General features: G+C 42.9%; 1 protein-coding gene across 1 annotated transcript in view; it reads right to left on the bottom strand.

Moving 5' to 3' along the window:
- LRRC8C (leucine rich repeat containing 8 VRAC subunit C) overlaps nt 1–11299 on the bottom strand; it is a 91226-nt gene extending 79927 nt beyond the window's left edge. The window contains exon 1 of the mRNA XM_037045459.1: nt 11080–11299. The gene's annotated coding sequence lies outside the window, so the exon portion shown is untranslated. The remainder of the gene's footprint in view (nt 1–11079) is intronic.
- Between the last annotated feature and the right edge of the window lie 5803 nt (nt 11300–17102).

Here is a 17102-nt window from a genome sequence, read left to right as displayed (position 1 = left end):
TTCAATGGTGGTTGTAAATTTCAGGCATTGCTGAAGTTATGTGAAACCATCATTGTCATGGCTCTCTGGTAAATGTTTAATATAAACTGTGAAATATTATTTTTAAGTGGCAATGTAAATTATAATTCAAGATAATTAATTTTAAGGCCTGGGACTAACAGTTAAATTAAGTAATTATGACTAATCTTTGGTATAATACTGTCATATGATAGTTTAAGCCTATATATCCTATCTATACATAACTTATTCTTCGTAACACTAGAATAGTAAGACTATAATCATCATCTTATAACATACTTTAGGAAATTAGTTTTACCTTAAAAACTAAAGTTTAACACTACTGTCATCCACCATTGTTTAGTTTATGTGATTAATATAAGTAACTATTAAGATAAATTAATTTTTATTTTTATTTTTTTAAAGATTTTATTTATTTATCTTTAGAGGGGAAAGGAAGGAGAGAGGGAGAGAAATATCAATGTATGGTTGCCTCTCATGTGTCCCCTGCCAGGAACTGGGAACTGGCCTGCAACCCAGGCATGTGCCCTAACTGGGAATCGAACCGTGATCGCGTAGTTCGCAGGCCTGCACTCAATCCACTGAGCTACACCAGCCAGGGCAAGATAAATTAATTTTTAAAGTAGCTTAAAAGGATAACTGGTAACTCAGAAAGAAAAATTATTTTTGAAGTGACCCGTTCTGAATATGAGGCTGTAAAATTATTTACTTACTTTATATCCTACCCAGATAACAAAAGTTATTTCTTTCCTCACCCAATCCAAAATTTATGTTCTTTCAGAAGGAGCAATTAGCTTCCTTGTTTTTGTGCTGATTTTTGATATTTCAAAATTATAAATAACCAAAAGCCAAAAAACAGAATAATAAGGGATTCATGGCCTCTAGAGAAAGTAAAATTCTGAGATTTTTTATGTACCATCTGCTTTAGTTGTTACTAAGCCAGCCACCAATATGACCTTTCCTTATCGCTGGGCACCTATACTGTCATCCAACAACATTGTAAAATGTTGCTTTTCACAAGCATGTTCCAAATTTGGAGCAATGGAAAAGGGACAGTATTTTATATTCGACAGAATGTTTAATACACGCTGGGCAGCCTCTGGGTAGCACCACAGGTCTGCTCCCTCTACTATAACCCTGGATGCGGCGCTCACTGTAAAAGGGATGCTAGAGAACATTAGTTTCAATTGATTAGCTCCTGGTTGGCTAATTAGGTCAACAGTAGGCTGTTCTATTTATTGAAATCACATATATGGAGAAAGCTGTCAAGTTAGAAAAAATGGTAACAGGCAAAATATTATTAATGTGTTTAGAATATTAGGTACCTGCTCAGGATAAGTAAAATTATCCTCACATTCATGTACAAGGGCAGACTGAAACACGCTTACTTCTAAAATTTTGTTCATAAATTTTAAATAGCCCCCCATCAATCAAAGAGGAGTATGACACTTGTTTTCAGTCATTGCTTTGTAGGAGGCTCCTCAGGATGTTCCTTATGTGTCACTGAGTTGGCTCCAAGTCTTGGTGACTCAGTCAATGAGTGGTGTCCGCCGTGTCCTGTCCTCAGAACCCCTGCTCGCCTCCTGTAGACTCACGCCTCTGGCTTCTTTTATGGAGTCAGTCCATCTCATACTTGGTCTTCCTCTTTACCTGCTGCCTTCTACTGCTACCCACATTATTGTTTTTCTAGAGAATTGTGCTTTCTTAAAACGTGCCCTAAGTAGGAGAGCTTCAGTTTTGCTCTTCTGGCCTCTGGTGAAGTTTCGGGCTTAATTTGCTGTGGGACCCACCTGTTGGTCTCTCTGGTGGTACAGAGGAGAGCCCTCTCCCAACACCATATTTCGAATGAATCAATTACTTTTTCCTGTCAGCCTCTTTCACAGTCCTTAGGATGCAGAACCCTAATTTCTAATAAAAGGTTTATAAGGGATATTACTTCTTCCTTTCCAATATTTATGCCTATTTTTTTCATCCTTCCTGCACATCCATCCAGCCTCCCGTTTAAGGCTGAAAGGGGATAAGACTTGTGCATGGAAACCAGCTCAAGAGCCACCCATTTAATTGTCAATTGTTAAAGAATCTAGAGACCTCAAACCCACATTTTTATCTAGTCTATCAATGCTCTCTATTCACTATTCTTCTTATAAAATGTCCCTAGTAAGAATGAATTTTGGAACTGACCTATCAGAAACTTTTCCTCTTTTAGGTAAGACTGAAATAAAATTCAACATATGCCCATACGTGATTTGTCCCAAAAGTTTTTTTCCTAACAGACAATTCAGTCTACTAGTTATTTACCACCATCTCCTTGGGAATAATTTTACTTTTGCCCTCATGGCCTGTAGTTACCCTTTCTCTATCTTGCATTTCATTCATTTACTTGTTAAATATTCACTGATCCTTTGCTACATATCAGGTATTGTCCTATATATTAGTAATATAGAAATAAACATAACAAAAGCAAATAAAAATCTAGTATATTTGTATGGTTGGTTTGTTTTTCTTAAAAAAATGGTAACAGGCAAAATATTATTAATATGTTTAGAATATTAGGTACCTGCCCAGAATAAACTTAAATGAACTTCATTGGTTAGTTTTGACTACTCCCTTTCTTTATTTTATAACACCATGCTGCTGCTTGATCCACCACAGAGCCACTTACAGAAAATATCAGACCCATGTTTTCTATTACGCTACCAGATTCTTAGATAAAATGCTGAACACTCAGCTCCAAATGCCAGACATACATCCAGTTGCTAGCTCCTTGATTTTAACTACTTTCCGGCTATAGGGATCCACATAAGTGTGCACTCACCAGAAAGTTGTGTGTGCAGGCCAGTATTTCCTAACTTTGCTGATATAAAGATAATGACCTTGCTAATGTTAAGGGAGATAATACAAATTAGGTAGACAGGGTTTTCTTGATGAAGCTAACCTCACATTTATTTTTAAAAGACAAGGTGTTATTAGCTAAATACTTTTCGAGTTCCTAATTTCCAATCATATATAGAAATGTTTTTGTGTACATATTTCATGACTCTATTAAGAGGGATAACTTCTAATTACACTATTAAATTTCATTACCCAAATTTAAAATAATAGAAGGGAAATGGATACAATCCAAGATGGTAGGGCTACAAACGTTCCTGTAAAATACATCTTTAATATTTAATCCAGGACTATTTCTTGGGTAGCTATGTCCCAGGCACTGTGCAGATGCTGTGGAGACAGAAGTGAATAAGGCAGATATGGCCTATATGGCCTGTGCCCTCAAACAAAGAGATGCTGAAAAACAAACAAAAAATATCAATTTGGTTAAGATAAAACGAAGGGAAAAGATAAATTTGGTTAAGATAAAACCTGCAGGATAAGAAGATGAACTGTTTTGGGGGGAAGGGAGGAAGCATGAACCAACGGGCTCCAAATGCTGAAGAAAGCCAACACAGTATGAAGAAACCAAGTTCCTATCCTTGCAGCTCCCTAGATGAGCCATCGAAGCCCAGGCTTCTGCTCCCCAGGGAACTGACGCATGGAATGGAAAAGGAAGAAGCTAAGGATGACTTCAGAAGCCTCACCCCTCCCAAATATTTACTTGTTTTGAGCCCAAATTCCCTTTGATAGAAAACATAGTGTTTCATATTTATAAATGTGTGGCATAAAATACAAATGCTTTAATAAGGACAAACTCACTTATATATTTGACCAGTCACATGAATGGCAAATGGCAGAGTATTCCCAGCATGGCACAAATAAATAAAGGATGTTGAGGATTTAAAGTCTGGGAAGGCTTCCAATCCTGGGGAAATAAAAGCATGCAGGTAGAGGAGGCTTGGGAAGATAACTTTATGAATTTTAATAATTTTGCCAAGGTGCAATCGGGACAAGAAGCCTTATATATTTTACATATGTATTTCAGTTTAAGAGCTAACAAAGTACGTTTTTTTAAAGTATTTTTAATTGATTATGCAATTACAGTTTCCCCAATTTTTCCCCCTTTATCCCCTTTCCACCCTGCCCCCCCAACCCTCCTGCATTCCCCCCTCTTAGTTCCTGTCCCTGGGTGTACATACAAGTTCTTTGAGTCCTCTGTTTCCTATACCATTTTTTCTCTCTCCCCATCTGTTTTATGCCTACCAATTATGCTTCTTCCCTGTACCTTCCCCCCATTCCTCCCTCCCCTTCCCCACTGAACTCCCTCTGTGTGATGTCCATTTCTGATTCTGTTCCTGTTCTGGTTCTTGTGCTTAGTTTTTGTTTTCATTACTTTTCTTTTAATTTAGGTTCATTTGTTGATAACTGTTGAGTTTGCTATCCTTCCACTGTTCATACTTTTTATCTTCTTTTTCTTAGATAAGTCCCTTTAACATTTCATATAATAAGGGCTGGGTGATGATGAACTCCTTGAATTTGACCTTATCTGAGAAGCACTTTATCTGTCCTTCCATTTTAAATGAAAGGTTTGCCGGATAGAGCAATCTTGGATGTAGGTCCTTATCTTTCATAACTTGGAATACTTCTTTCCAGCCCCTTCCTGCCTCTAAGGCTTCTTTTGAGAAATCCGCTGACATTCTGATGGGTACTCCTTTGTAGGTGACTGTCCCCTTATCTCTTGCTTCTTCTAGGATTCTCTCCTTCATTTTCATCTTGGCTAATGTAATTATGATGTGCCTCAGTGTGTTTCTTCTTGGGTCCACCTTCTTTGGGACTCTCTGAGCTTCCTGGACTTCCTGGAAATCTATTTCCTTTGCCAGATTGGGGAAGTTCTCCTTTATTATTTGTTCAAATAAGTGAATTTTGGATATTGGAATGTTTTAGGTTGTCCCAGAGAATCCCTGGGTTCTTGTTTCTTGGTTCTGATCCACTTAGATGTTTATTTCTTCCTTTTGTTCCAAATTGTTGCTTTGAGTCCTGGTTTCCTTCTTGTCACTGTCGGTCCCGTGAATATTTTGCTTTATTTCATTTTGGGTATTCTCATTTGTTCTTTCATTTTTCGACCAAGAACTGATTGAGCTTTTTGACTACCAGGGCTTTATTTATTTATTTATACATTTTTTAAAAGATTTTATTCATTTACCTTTAGAGGGAAGAGAAGGAGAGAGGAAGAGAAATATCAATGTATGGTTGCTTCTCCTGTGTCCCCTGCTGGGAACTGGCCTGCAACCCAGGCATGTGCCCTGGCTGGGAAGCGAACTGGGGCCCTTTGGTTGGGCCCGTGCTCAATCCACTGAGCTACACCAGGCAGGGCACTACCAGGGCTTTAAATTCTCCATCAGATAGGTTGGTGATCTTCTCATCACTTTGTTCTCTTTCTGAGGCTTTACTCAGTTCTTTCATTTGGGCTGTATTTCCTGGTCTTGGCCAAGGTGATAGGTTGTAAGGGATGAGGCCTTAGGTATCCACCAGGGCAGGGCAACCCTCTTTGCTGCACTGCTTGTGTGGGAGGGGCCAGAGAGAGAACACAGCTGCTGACCTCCTCGGCTCTAGCTCGCTTTCCAACAGACTCATGAGTCAGACTGGAAGTATCTCTCAGCGCTGCAACCCCAACTGTAGCCCACAGTCAGCTCTGAGTCTCAGTTTCCCCTTAAGTCCGTCCCTCCCCCCTAGCTCTGCCGAGTCCTGCCTCTCAGCCCCCTGCCAAGGCTCTTTGAGTCAAGCCTGCTTGGTCCACCTTACTAGTCTGGGTGTTCTGGTTGATTTTTTTCTTTAATTCCTTGGTTGTGGAGTTCTATGAAGTTTGATTTTCTGGCGATTTTTGTTATTTATTGATTTTAGATTGATTGTTATCCTTTTGATTGTGCAAGGAAGTGAAGGGTTTCTACCCATGCCTCCATCTTGGCCAGAACTCTTAAAGTATGTTTTTTTTTAAATAAGGCATAAAATACAGTCTAACTCCAGAGAATTTTTAATTGATCTATCATGCACATTCATACATACATACACGCATGTGTGCACACATACACTGTTCATTTCTTTTGGTTCCATATGGTTCTCTTGTGAGTTTCTAACATAATACAGAATCATGCTACACCACGTATTCTCAGTAGGGGGCCCATCTTGCCTTCGTTGAAAACTGGTTCTGGGAACAGGGTAAAAAAAGTCTTAACTAATGGTTTGTAGCTTGCCAAAAGGCCACATTACATAAACAGATATACAGTGTATCTATGATATAATATATCTAAAATAGGCTCGGGGAAGGAGAGTAATAATGAAAGAAAGGTGGAGAAACACGTTTCCACGAGCTTCATTATATTCTCTCCAGTTGCAGCCCTTGGGGTAGGTTCTGGGTTTCGCCAAACAAACTCTCCCCTTGCCCCACCTTCCCACCCTTCTCCGGCATGGGAATGGTTTTGCCTCTTCTCAGTCCTTACGGGGCTTCTTCCAAGAACATACAGTTCTCACGGATTCCTTCAACTCGAAATACTTATCATCTAAAATCTTTTCAGTTACTTCCCTAAGCTTTAAAGCATCTTGCTTAAAATTGATTTTTTAAATTTTGCCAATTTTCCTTTCTCTTTTCTGAACTCGATTCAGTTTCTGAACCATTATTATTATTTCTCTACCAACTGCCATTCACAGTTAGATACACTGTAGACTACAGAACCGTATTTTAAAAGGACACCCATGCAGCACCAGAGAATGATCCTAAATTCACTCCCAGAATTTGTTATACTTCTATGTGGACAGCCAGGGTTATTTTTTTGTTTCATGCCTGGGAGCAGGGAAGAGTTCAGTTACCTTCTACCTCTTAATACTTAGAAAATTTGCAGTATGTCTTTGCCAAACTATGGCAAAAACATAAACTACTTTAGGCAAAGCTCTGAAATTTCCCTCTTGCCCTCTGTGCCCTCGCTGGAATCAAATGGGAGTAGACTAACGTCCTAGATGTTCAGGGCCACCCTAGTTTCTCTTGCCCACCTTGAGAAAGTCTCCTCCCTATTTCTACAGTCCAGAAAGGAGCGAACTCTAGCAGGCCTCAGTCATACGGTACCATAGTGCTCCATCGCTTCTACCTGTTCCTTTTTGTTTTTTCCACCGCTCACACTTGTGGTGAGACTCTCTGGGCCTTTTCTCTGGGCTAATTCTCTTCTGAAGATCCTTCCTCGTGGTAGCCTACACACTGGGCCATGATTAGTCTTATTCCCAAGCAAGAGGAATCCTCTTCACTTATTATCTCAACCTTTTCTCAAAGGTAAGCGATCCTTTCCATCAGGTAAATGCGATTCCTAACTGAAGAAATCCACCTGGACTGTTACCCCGTCTAAAATGCCAAACTACTCACAGATCATTGATGTGCTCAACAGAGCTGCACTGAAGGGAGTTATCACGCCTCCTCAGGAGGTTTCATTATTAGTGAAGATGTGCTGTCTTGCGCGGTAGCTAACAGCCAAGGCTTTGTTGAAGAACTATGCCCTCCCAGTAAACGTCATGCCAGTCAAACTGGTGGAGAAAGCTGGAACGAATACGTGTCAAAATGAAGAGGAAGGTGCTACTAACAATTAGGTAACAGAAACAAATAACTTGGTGTCTTTCCTAATTATTGTAAGAATCTCTCTCAGAATATCCGACTCATCTTTCATCCAGGAAATAGAACCAATCTATGCTTGTTACAAAGCAAAGGTTGTCAAAAAATAAAACAACATTTCTGTCCTCAAAGAGTTTAGAATCTTTCATAGGTTATTACTTGGGCAAATAACTGAAAAAGCAAAAGTAAAATTTTTTACAGCACTAGGGGTATATGCTGTCTGAATTATAAGTGAACAAAGGATTTAAAAGGCAAGGGACAGGAGCTCAGGCAGGATGTAGCATTTAGGCTGGGCCTGGAGGGAGATGCAGAATTTCAGCGGGCAGAGGCTCGGTGAAGGGTGAGGCATGTGGTGGGGAGATCCGGGGTTCGTCGCGGTGGCTTTCATGAGTGATAAGCAAGGCTGAGAAATCAGTTTCCAACCAGCTGAAAGAAATATGGCTAATAAAGTTCTAAAAACCGTGCAGAGTGGAACAAAGGAAAAGCTACATAAAGTAAACTAAATGTGTGTAAATCGGGACTACAAATAAAAAGGAAGTGATTCAGAAGTTAAAGATGCTAACAACCAGATCGGACCGTGTGTAACCCATACAAAAAGTGAATCACTGACGACACTGATGAATCACTAGATGGACGTAAAATATACAAAAAGTGAAATGGCAGAAACTTCAATTAGCACTAGCTAGGGGCCAGGGGTATTCCTCTGTCCCATTTACCGCACCTGCCAGGTGACAGGAGCTGCCTTTTGTATGTACTGCTACACTTAATCCGAACAATGATCCCACCAGGTAGGCTTTATGAACCCCAGCACGCACGAGGAAACTGGGGCTCAGAGAAATGGAATCATGTGAGTTGAGTTAGTTGGCACTTCTACTGTGCAGTAGAGCCAGAATTTGATACCACCTTTCCCTGTCCTGAGGCTATGTTCTTTGCCCCATGCCAATCTAGAATGATTTGTATTTTAACATAAATTAAGTGGATTGCAATATGCCTTCATAAGTGATCCAGGGCTGGAGGTACAGCCAGACTTTGGAAGCGTGATGTTTGTAGCTCACGAGGCCATCATCGTCACGTGGATGAGAACAACTAATGAGCAGAAGTGAAACATCCACTAGGTTAAGCTCTTAATCAGCCATTTAATAGAGGTGAGGGGCAAGGACAGGGTTGAGGAAACAGATGGCTCTGATTGCAAATTTAAAATCTGCTAGATTCTAATTACATGAAAAGTGTAAAAATATTTTTAATTACGTGAAAAACCCTGGACAGGTGACTTTACTTCCTTGACCTCAGTTTTTTCGTAGAGTCATAATGGTAAGTTAACAGTAAATGTATGCAGGGAAAAAAAGAGGGAGCTTTGGATAATGCAAAAGTATATTATTGAAACTAAAAAGGCTGGGCCTCACTCAGGCATTAGTTTAGCTGAATGGTCTTGGGCAAGTCACAGGCTCAGAAGATGTGAGCCTCTTCCTTCTGTGAGACCTGGGCGGGTCACCTACCTTACAGGTCTGTTGGAAGACCTGCACCAGCCGGACTGTATTGTAACACCACGTTAAATCGTTGAGCACAATGTGTGGCAAAACGCTTACAAGTTTCTATCCCACTTTTAAAAAACTTGGGCTTTATCATGATGTTATTGGTGACTATAACTTAGAAATACTACAGACTATTAAAAAACTCACACTGTAACAACAGTTTGATAACAACTGGATAACTTAGAAGTTAAAATATTGCTAACTTTGTATTCTTTTTAAAAGATAAACTGATAAGCTTCATATAAGGGGAAAATTATATATTTTTCACTAAAAGCACTCCTTTCTAAAAATACTTTTCATTAAGTGCTTAGTCAATCTGAGAAACAAGAAATTAGTGCCATTCCCAAAAGCTGATAATAGTGTCGGTACTGTTAAACATGCTATGTGATATGACTGCTGAGTTAGTGGGCCCTATCCGTGGTCACTATCTCCTATACGAACCATGAGAAACACCCATCCGTGCAGCTCCTCTCCCTCTTCTCCTCAAAAGAAAACAAACAACCTAACCTAGAGAGAGCGTTTAGGTTAATTGACTCCAAAGTAAAGCAAGTCAGGATTACAGCCGTGTCCTTCCCTATTTAAACAAGTCACAAGAGATGCAAACAATCACAGATTATATTTGTAATCTGTTATCTATGTCTACACACCCAACACAAAATTTATAAATCTGAGCAAATTTTGTGAAGTTCATCTTTCATTTGGGGTTTACACAAATCGTTTAAAATACATAGGGAATGGATACACCTCTGTAGCTGATTGGCTCTGGTGCTTTTTCGGTGTTGTGAGCACCAAAGGTTTACCAGCACTTTTCCTCCTCTCTCAAGTAGATGGCTTTGTCAGTGCCTTGTCTACCAAGAAGTCTCCTGCATGCCTTAGGAAACTGCTACATACCAGTCCCAAATGCGACCTGTGCTTAAGGCTACATTTCCTACATTACCGAGCACTTGTGAAAAGTGAGAGACTGAAATAGGGCTGCCATTTTCTTTACCTATTCCTCTCCCAAAAGGCTGCGTTCAGTAGGGTCATTCAAGCCTCCCTCTGCCCACAGCCAGCACTCCCACGGAGATTGACTGATCCTTATTTTTTTAACTTTAAGGAAGATGAGGACTTGAAAACGTTTCCTAATGGGTTTCCTGGGAGTTTAAAATGCTCTAAAAGAATTTGAAACCAAGAGAAGTTTGGCGCTGACACTGAAATATCCATCCTAGGATGTGGGCTAGGTGTCTTACGTTCTGAAGAAACTGGAATCTGATGTACACTGGCCGGCGTGGGGTGGAGGAGGGAAGAATTGGCCGAGGGAGAAAAGAAAGGAATGGGTGTCTACAGAGCACGTCCGAAGGTCCCCGAGTTATTCACTCCATCACTAAACCACCGCGTTTCTGGGAACCAGCTGGAAAGGAAAAGACTACCAAGCCTGAGTTTGGGTTCAAGGCAGCAGCGGTCCTGGCCTAGACACCTGGCTCGTGGGGCCCGCGCGATCCGGCTCTGCCCTCTCTCCCCTCCGGTCCTGCCAGGGAGCGGCACCACGCTCTCGGTCCCTTCAGATTCCCTTCAAATTCCCCTGTCCCCAAAGTGTTAACTTCAGGGGCTCGGGGGTGGCAAGGGGTCAGCAGACCAGAAGGGGCAGGCCCTAAAGTCTAGGGGATTTTTAAGGTAGTAAAGAACCACGACCACCCGAGTCGACCCTGTTTTCTCCTCGTCCACCCACTCCCATCCCCCAAGTGCGCAGAACCTGCCGCGGCCGCGCTGCGCTTGGCGCCAGGCTGGGGACCCGCGTCCGGAAGCTTGGGATGGGTGGAGCAGGGGTTGGCGGGTCTCAGAGCCCCAGCCGTGTAGGGCTCAGGGACCACACGCTGGGCTGGCGACCACATGCCGCCTCCCCGAGAGCCAGGAGAAGGCAGGGAGGAGCGAGGCCGGGCAAGTCCTGGCCCCAGTGCACCTAGCGGACCGAGCCCGCGGTCCTCCGCGGGCCGCCCCTCTCCATCCCTCCGCGGTCCCCGCCCTTACCTCTGCGCGCGAGGGTGCCGACTGCGGAGGGTACTGGGGAGCCGCGAGGTGTCTCCCTGCCGGGCTCAGTGGCCGCCAGCGACCGCAGGGTCGCCCGCGGGGCCGCTGTTCATGGCTTGCCACGTCCAGAGCACTGCGCCCGCGGCCACCGCGGCGCCTTCCTCCAGGTCCTCTTCGCGGGCTCCGAGCCGGGACGCAGCTAACGCCCGGGCCCCGCAGCCCTCCCTTCTCCACCTCCCCCGGGCGACGGTGCCGCCCCCAGCACCGCCCCGCACGCAGCCGGGCCAGCGGCAGCCAGCGCCGCCCAGCGTCCGGCCCCGGGGTCGCCGCCGCCGCCCGCCAGCCCCGCGGTCCCAGCCCCGCTGTGACGCAGGGCGCCGGGCCGCGCGCTCCCTCCCCGGCAGAGACCACCCTGCGCCAGCGACAGGCTGCGACAGGCTGCGGAAGGCTGCCGCCGGGCACGGTGCACTTTCTTCGGAACCTGGGGAGGAATCGCTCCGCCGCTTCACGGCGGGGTCACTCAGGCCTCTGATCCGCCCACCTGGCGGCCCTGCGTTGGGAATGGGCTAGAAATAGTGACTGACACCCCCGCCCCCGCCCCCAACACACACAGACACACCTATCCCTAACAAAGCGCGGAATTCCCGAGGCTTCCAGGTGCGCGGCATCCGCTCTGCTACCGCAGCTCTCCCCCCGGGTAAGTTAGAGGGGCAGCTACCACTAAAAATAGCCCTTTGGGGAACTCCTAGAAAGGACCTAGGTCACGGTAGACCTAATCCCGCCCCCTGATTTCGCTCCCCGCGTAGGAACAGAAGGGCGGGAGTGATCGTGGGACTCACCGAAGTTAGACGCAGAAAGAGGAAGCCAAAAGCTAATTTCCCTGGGCCATGAAGCCCGTCAGCCCTTTGACACTCCAGTCTCCTTTCCGGCAGAACCCCCACGTGCCGGGACAGGGACAGCCGGGCTCCCTGATCTCTGGGCCCCAGGATCCCGGGATGTTGAACGCGCTGCCTGTAAGTTCGTGTTGTGCATAGAGGAGTTGACCGTGCACGTCAAAACCACCTGTGGTTGAAGAGTATGGGGGAGAGGTTCTATCTCATTGCTCTGAACCGTGCTTTTCTTCTCCACACTCCCCTACCCAATTTCAGGATGCAAAAGCAAACTCTGCCTTCTTGAAAGCAGCCAACAATCTATATGGGAAAATGTACAGACAAGATTACTAAGTAATATAAAGCCTTCCAGAATGCCTCATCAATACCAGCCATTTTACAAGCACCAAAAATTAAAAATTGCTCTGTTCTGGCAGCCAGGAAAAGTCTGATGTACGTGAATAGAGCAATTAATAGACAAGTAGTTTCACTGGTTGGTTTGTTCTTACATAGCAAGCCTTAAGAAAGCAGGCACCTCCTTTTACCCCATTTCTATTGCCAAGCCAAAATGGAAATGCGTGCAAAAGCTGTTCTCTTGGGCGTTAACTGCTCCCCCCACCCCAGTTCACTTGGCAAACACCTACACTTCTGCAATTCCAGTACTGTTTTTGCTCCTCCACCTGCAGAAAACTACTTTAAATCCTTTTAGCCTTTGGGAGATAGCTCCAACGCCAACCTTAATTAACCTAGATGGAGACAGAAATCTAGGGTGGGGCCTTTTCTCAGACATGGAGTGGAAAAATTCTTGGAGTATTTCTAGGGGAAAGACAGAAACTGACTTTAGAAATTTGCTAAACCTTTCAAGTACCTTGCAAGCCACCAGGTACTCTGTGAGGTATGTTCAGCACCAAAATGTATTTAAAGACTCCGCGAAGCAAGCACTAAGGGCACAAACCTCCTATGGTGAGCCTTGTCCTGCAAGTGCTCTCAGAGCACGCCTCTGTCTGTCTTGTGCCTTTGGAACCCTGACCTCAAGCTTAGGCATCCCTGAAATGCTCCTGCGCTGCCCAGTGTCAAGGAAGATTCAGCCTTAGACTTTGGATTGAGAAGAACCAGGAATACTGCTCTTCCTGTGTCAATGTAAAGAACTAATTGCTACTTAAAAAAAATTATCAGTGATCTAACTGCTATAGGGTACTATGAGAATTAGATAACATGCTTAAAGCAGCAAGAACAGTGCCAAGCACATTGTAAGTACTCAGTAAAGGTAGCTGTTATGTACCCTTATTACTACTCTTCATTGCCCTGAAAGCAAAAGGACTGAGAACAGCAACAAGATTTGGGAATGGGATATGGACCCCACAAGTTGAGTCTCCCCACTCTGTCCCCTCCACCTGCTTAATTGCAATTGTTTTGTCTACTCTGTGACTGCCTTCTAATAGGATGGACTGAATAGTTCTACTGTATGTGGACAGGTGATTCACGTACACACTAAAGTCTGAGGGGCACTCATCTGAAAACCACTATGTAATACTGCTTAGGTCACTATTTTTAAATGTTACTGTATAGCATGAAAACCTTAAGTCTAATCACCTGACCTCAGTCAACCTAGCTCAACTCAATATTCACACTTAGTCCTCAGTAATGCACCAGGTGAATCAGCAGTCAGTCAGCCAACTTGTGTGAATGCTGGACCCCGAGAGTCTCAAAGAAGTATAAGGCATATTCTCTAACATGAGGTGTTTACAGGGCGTGAGAGAGGGAACCCGGCATGCACATGAACCACAATAAACAATTTCAAACTAAACATAATTGGAGTTCAGAGACAGGAGAGGGCACTGTATGTCTATACGGAGCCACCATCTTGACCTTTCACTGAATACCCAGTTCTTCGGGCCAAAGTTTGACATTGTAGCTGGCCTTCTAGAATGACTTCACACACTTAGACTCTACGTAGTTACCAGTTAACCATGTACTGGTTGGCTATAGCAAGCAAATTAGGTTTTCCTGGGCAGTGCAGGGCCGTGATGATACAGACAGATAGGGCACAATTTCTGGCTCCACTACTTAGCAGCTATGGGACTATATTTGAACCCCAGTTCCCCATCTATTGGAACATTGATACCTACTTTTTAAGGTTCTAGAAAAAAATATCTACAACCCCTCTAGTGGGCCTGTGGAGATGGTAATTATATTACATTCTTTGTTGTTAGCTAGAATGCAGGCTGGGTTACATCATTCCTTGAAGGCATGTTTCAAAAGGCTTCTCTGAAGCCTCTGCTGGCTCTAGACAAGTGTAATTCTCCCTTCCTTGTGCTCTCCCAGCACTTGCTCCTTGCATTTTTGCTTCACCACTGAATCTTTATTCATCTCTATGTCAACACTTAGCATAGACCCTGGTATTCAGTGCTGACAGAATGAGTTTTAAAGTGTTTCAGTTTGTTGTACTGGTTCTGACCTTCAGCGTAGCCTGTATCAACCTAAAGGCTTGAGAACTCATATGGATTCTTTAGTCACAAAGAGTTTACACTAAAATGCATTATTGTGTACATGCATCTGCTTAAGCCTTGATTTTGCAGCGCTGGCCTTGTTCGTTAAGGCCGTTTTTGCTTTGTTTGGTACTTGATGTCAGTTGATCCTGCCTAGTAATAGTGAAAGTAAAATTTAATTCTACACTGATACCACCAGTGTTCTCTGACCACCCTGTGCACATCTGCACCCCAGACTAATCCTGAGATTTGTGGCGAGGATCCTGAAGTAACAGAAAACATTTTTGTTTTAAGTTTCAGCTCTTAACACTGTTGCAACCATGAGCACTTTCCGAAGAGCTGCAAAGTAACACCCACCTGCAGCAACAGTTTTGAAGTCTTTGACTCTATGCCATTAAAAATGGTAGGATAGCCCTGGCTGGTGTAGCTCAGTGGATTGAGCGTGGGCCTGTGAACCACATAATCGTGGTTCGATTCCCAGTCAGGGCACATGCCTGGGTTGCAGGCCAGTTCCCAGCAAGAGACACATGAGAGGCAACCGTACACTGATATTTTTCTCCCTCTCTCCTTCCCTTCCCCTCTAAAGATAAATAAATAAAATCTCTTTTAAAAAGTTGTAACTATACTCATTAAAAAAAAAAGCTAGGATAGGGAGAATTAATCCCCCCCCCCAGAAAATGTCCTGTGAAACATTGGCCTGAGAGGTAATGTGGTNAATTAATCCCCCCCCCCCAGAAAATGTCCTGTGAAACATTGGCCCGAGAGGTAATGTGGTTAAATGTGGTCTTGACCCTAAAATAGCAGGGGAGTTTGTGCCAGAGGGGAAGGTGGTGGTGCTGATAACCTAAAATTAGAATACTACAGAACTGTAGGTCAAATCTTCTAAAATCATCCCTTTATATCTTATGTCCCCCCACTCCACCACCCCCCCACACACACACACACACAGAGGATAGAAGTGGTTGGTGTCACTAACTTGTGAGATACTCTTTGGGAATAATCATAACGAATACGCACTTAGTAGGTACACATTATGTGCTGAGTACACACAAGCTTTATGTGTCTTATCCTGTTTAATGGCCACAGCTCTCCACCAGGCAGGCAGTGTTCGTTTCTCCTGTTGACAGAGGAGAAGACTGAGGCACAGTATAATCAGGTAACTAGCCAGAGGTCATGTGACCAATGGTGGAGGAGTTAGGATTTGGACCCGGGCAAGTCTAATTCCACAGTTCTCGTACTTAACTTCTTAATCACAAAGGCAAAAGTATATTTATTTTTAAATTGAATCTATCAAGTATATTCAGTAAGGTTAATGATTTTGTTCAGTGGTTTTTGAAATTGCATTCATTTGCGCTTTTCCCCATAGTGTCCTTACACCTTAAATGTGCCTTCCTGAGATGATTTTGCAGCTCAGCTTTAACTGAAAAGCAGTTTATGATTGAAAGCAAACTTCTTAAGGAAAGACCATGAAGTGCTGTGGCTCTGAGTTTAGGCAGGGTGAAGCGCAGGCCTCAATTTAGAGTCGTTGTTTATATGGGCCAGTGGTAAGCAACTTTCACCTGATAGGTATGCAGTATACGTTTAAAGTAAAAAATTACTTTGACATTCTTGGCAATGATTTTTTGTACCCAAATATCACTGCTATAACTAAATCTTAGTGAAAAATATTTGCTTGCCATTATTTTGCTTACTGAAAAATATTTGCTTGCACATACAGACTTTGATCTAAGAACTTTCATGTATTATTAACTCATTAATTAAATCGGCAAATGACTGGCTTTAGCCATGAATTGAATTATGCTAAAGACAATGAAATACTCTTAATGGGTATAGAACTTGCTTATTTATTTTAAAAATAGGTTAAAAATACATCTCCTAAGAAAGGTAACTCATTTNAAAATTACTTTGACATTCTTGGCAGTGATTTTTTGTACCCAACTATCACTGCTATAACTAAATCTTAGTGAAAAATATTTGCTTGCCATTATTTTGCTTAATGAAAAATATTTGCTTGCACATACAGACTTTGATCTAAGAACTTTCATGTATTATTAACTCATTAATTAAATCGGCAAATGACTGGCTTTAGCCATGAATTGAATTATGCTAAAGACAATGAAATACTCTTAATGGGTATAGAACTTGCTTATTTATTTTAAAAATAGGTTAAAAATACATCTCCTAAGAAAGGTAACTCATTTTTTCACAGGACTCAAAATATTCAGCCATTTCTTAACAGTGCATTATATTGTGTATATAGAATGTGCTATAGAACATCTCAGATCCAGTGTAACATTGACCTGCTTCAAATTTCAGTGACATCAGCCCTGACAAAGCATATAATTTCAAGCCTAAAGCATTGCTTGTTTCCTCTGACGAAGAAACTTCTCATTTTCTGAGGGGTAAAGATCGATGGCTCAAGAAACCTTACCAGAGCAGTGAAATTGAAGATGCTCTTGTTACTCACGTAAACACGACTCTCTCTTTAAAAGACCAGTATCATGGATGGTGCTTTGTATACTTAGAGATGCTATAAAACTATGCTCAGATGCTCCGAAGAAACCACACGAGATGTATTTTTTGAGTCTTTCCGAAGTCCATTTATTAATTTCCTAAATTTACTCACGTTGTTTACTTCTCTGGGGGAGGGAGGGCAAGAAGTCCT

The sequence above is a fragment of the Sturnira hondurensis genome, unplaced genomic scaffold, assembly GCF_014824575.4.
Source record: "Sturnira hondurensis isolate 20B ecotype Veracruz unplaced genomic scaffold, ASM1482457v3 Scaffold0004322, whole genome shotgun sequence".
NCBI classification, from domain to species: Eukaryota; Metazoa; Chordata; class Mammalia; order Chiroptera; family Phyllostomidae; genus Sturnira; species Sturnira hondurensis.
The sequence above is the reverse complement of the archived record's forward strand: the minus strand, read 5'-3'. Positions and strand labels throughout refer to the sequence as shown.